Source organism: Dipodomys spectabilis, unplaced genomic scaffold (genome assembly GCF_019054845.1).
Source record: "Dipodomys spectabilis isolate Male_0828 unplaced genomic scaffold, ASM1905484v1 ptg000463l, whole genome shotgun sequence".
NCBI classification, from domain to species: domain Eukaryota; kingdom Metazoa; phylum Chordata; class Mammalia; order Rodentia; family Heteromyidae; genus Dipodomys; species Dipodomys spectabilis.
In genome coordinates this window covers 3,792,334-3,795,334 of record NW_024871140.1, presented here as the reverse complement: position 1 = coordinate 3,795,334, position 3,001 = coordinate 3,792,334, and the positions used below count along the sequence as shown (strand labels likewise).

At 37.7% G+C, this 3,001-nt stretch overlaps 1 pseudogene; it reads right to left on the bottom strand.

Annotated features, from left to right (window-relative positions):
• Positions 1 to 870: 870 nt before the first annotated feature.
• On the bottom strand, positions 871 to 969 carry LOC122098209 (annotated as a pseudogene).
• Between the last annotated feature and the right edge of the window lie 2,032 nt (positions 970 to 3,001).

The window sequence follows — 3,001 nt, the reverse complement described above, 5'->3', positions numbered from 1 at the left end:
TACATACTTTGTGCACATACAAAATATTTTCACAATCCAAATAACAGCAATATCCTTTTTTGGACGGTTGTGGGGTTTGAACTTTGGGTCTTTGCGCTATCCCCGTACTCTTCATTTCAAGGCGAGTGTTCTACAGCTTGAGCTACAGCTTCACTTCCAGTTTTCTATTGGTTTATTGAAGATAAGAGCCTTATGGACTTTCCTGCCCGGGCTGGCTTTTAACTTCAATCCTCAGGTTTCATCCTCCTGAATAGCTAGCATTACAGGCGTGAGCCACCGGCACTTACTGTAAAAATTCACGGATTCCGTGGAATTCTTCCAAGTAAATTGCTTGCCTTTGATTTCAAAATGTATTCAAGAAGTTTTGTATACATCTATAATGATATCTACAGACTTTGTGATTTTTTCAATCAGAAGTAATTTAAACTTATCTGTAGTAAAGAAACTAAAGTATTTCTGGTCATTGTCTGAAAAAAGCATATTTTAAAATATTCTATATTCTATGTTTGTATAATGTCCATAATCTATTTTATTCTTCCTAGATATACTTTGAGTTTTACATTGTTTTATAATATGTAGGTTCATTAATGTGTCCTTTCAGATTGCATTCCATATAGAAACAGTTTAAGATTCCTTTTTTTCCTAGGTCCTTATAGTATGATTTTTTTGGGATAAAATATCAATGGTGTCAAATTTCAAAAGTTTTGTAAAGGTTATGTAAAAGGTTTTGTAAAGGCCTTTCTAAGGTGAAGATTTAATACACTGATGTCAAACTTACTTTTAATTATATGAATTATGTGTATTGTTACACTTCTAATTTTGTAATCAACTTTTTAATAACTGCTTTTCTTTTCTTGTATCTGAAGAATGAAAAATATGGAATACTTCATAAATCTACATATCATCCTTGTGCAAGTGCCATGTTAAACATTTATTGAAATTAGTGTATACACTGCTGAAACATGTAGTATCCTCTAAATTTAAGTAGTTAATGATGCAATCTTATACAAGGCTTATATCCTTGTGTGCCTATTTGTAACAAGAAAACCTTATTGTTCCTAACAATGCTATTGATCTTATTTCCCTATAATTCTCGGAATAGTGGAAAAAATTATATTTTTCTGTCGATTGCTTACATTTGCAATTTTTTGTCAATGACTATTTTTATTTTTTTATTTTTATTTTTTTTATTATTTTTTGTGAACATACTGTACAGAGGGGTTACAATTACATGGGCAAAATAATGAGTACATTTCTTTTTTTTTTTTTTGTCGGTCGTGGGGCTTGAACTCTGGGCCTGGGCGCTGTCCCTCAGCTCTTCAGCTCAAAGCGAGCGCTCTACCACTTGAGCTACAGCGCCACTTCCGGTTTTCTGGTGGTTTATTGGAGATAGGAGTCTCACGGTCTCTCCTGCCCGGGCTGGCTTTGAACCTCGATCCTCAGATCTCAGCCTCCTGAGTAGCTAGGATTACAGGCATGAGCCACCAGCGCCCGGCCCATGAGTACATTTCTTACCAAGCATTGCAGCCTCCTCCTTTGTTTACCCTTCACATCCCTTCCCAGCCTCCCCCCCACCCAATCCCACCCCCACCCTACCCCCCCCCCCCCACCCCCCCATCCCCTCCCCCCCCCCCCCCCCCCCCCCCCCCGCACCAAAGTTGTAAAGTTTGTTTTCGACATGACAACTTGTACTTTTCATAGTTGCAACGGGTCCACCTGTATCCTTAAGTGACTTGTTTTCCCCATCTCCTCCACAAATTATACCGACATCAAATATAGTGAAAGCAGGGGTTATACTGTGAGGGAGGGACATACAAAGCAACAAAGAAATAATCTTATAAATGCATTAGAATCAAATGCATGAAAGAAAAACACATTTAAATACATATCTAAGGGAACATTTTCCTAACATCTCATTATCTGACCTTTTCTGCTTGACTCATACAAATACTAGATATTGCAAATATGGGAAAACATGGGACCTATGTTTCTTTGGGCTTGGCTTACTTCACTTAATATAATTTTTTCCAAACCTTTCCATTTCCTAACAAATGGGGAAATGTCATTCTTTCTGATGGAAGCATAGAATTCCATTGTGTATATATACCAGATTTTCTTGATCCATTCATCTACTGAGGGACATCTGGGTTGGTTCCTGATCTTAGCTATGGTAAATAATGCTGCAATAAACATAGTTGTGCTGGTAGCTTTAGTGTGGTTTTGTTTGTAAACATTTGGGTAAATGTCCAAAAATGGGATTGCTGGGTCATAGGGGAGCTCTATGTGACGTCTTTTCAGGAACCTCCATACTGCTTTCCAAATTGGTTGAACAAGTTTACACTCCCACCAACAACGAAGTAAGGTTCCCTTCTGTCCACATCCCCTCCAGCATCTGTTGTTGTTAGAGTTCTTGATTATAGCCATTCTAACTGGGGTGAGGTGATATCTCAATGTTGTTTTGATTTGCGTTTCTTTTATGGCTAGGGAGGTTGAGCATTTCTTCATGTGTCTATTGGCCATCCTTCTTTCTTCTTCAGAGAAGTTTCTCTTCATGACTTTAGCCCACTTATTTATTGGGCAGTTGTTTCTTTGAGGATTTGTTGTTGGGGGATTTAATTTTTTGAGTTCCAAGTATATTTTAGATATGAGACCCTTGTCCGTTGTATGGCTAGTGAATATCTTCTCCCAATCCGTGGGCTTAATTATTATTAATCTTGCTAGCTATGTCTTTTGCCATGCAGAAGCTCTTTTTCATTTGGGATTTGATCGTACTTTCAAATATTTATAGTTAGGTCCAAAGTTGATGGCTTTTTCAAGTACTTGTGGAGATAATGGATTCAAAGTAAGCCTTGCTTAAGAGCTACTTCTAAATTTCTGCAGCTGAAAATTTTCCAAATGAGGTCTTACTGACACAAATGTCTATCTGACCCTTTACCCTTCTTCCATGTAGGAACAGGCCAACAAGAATATCTTACCTTGACACCCTAGATTGTCTTACTGG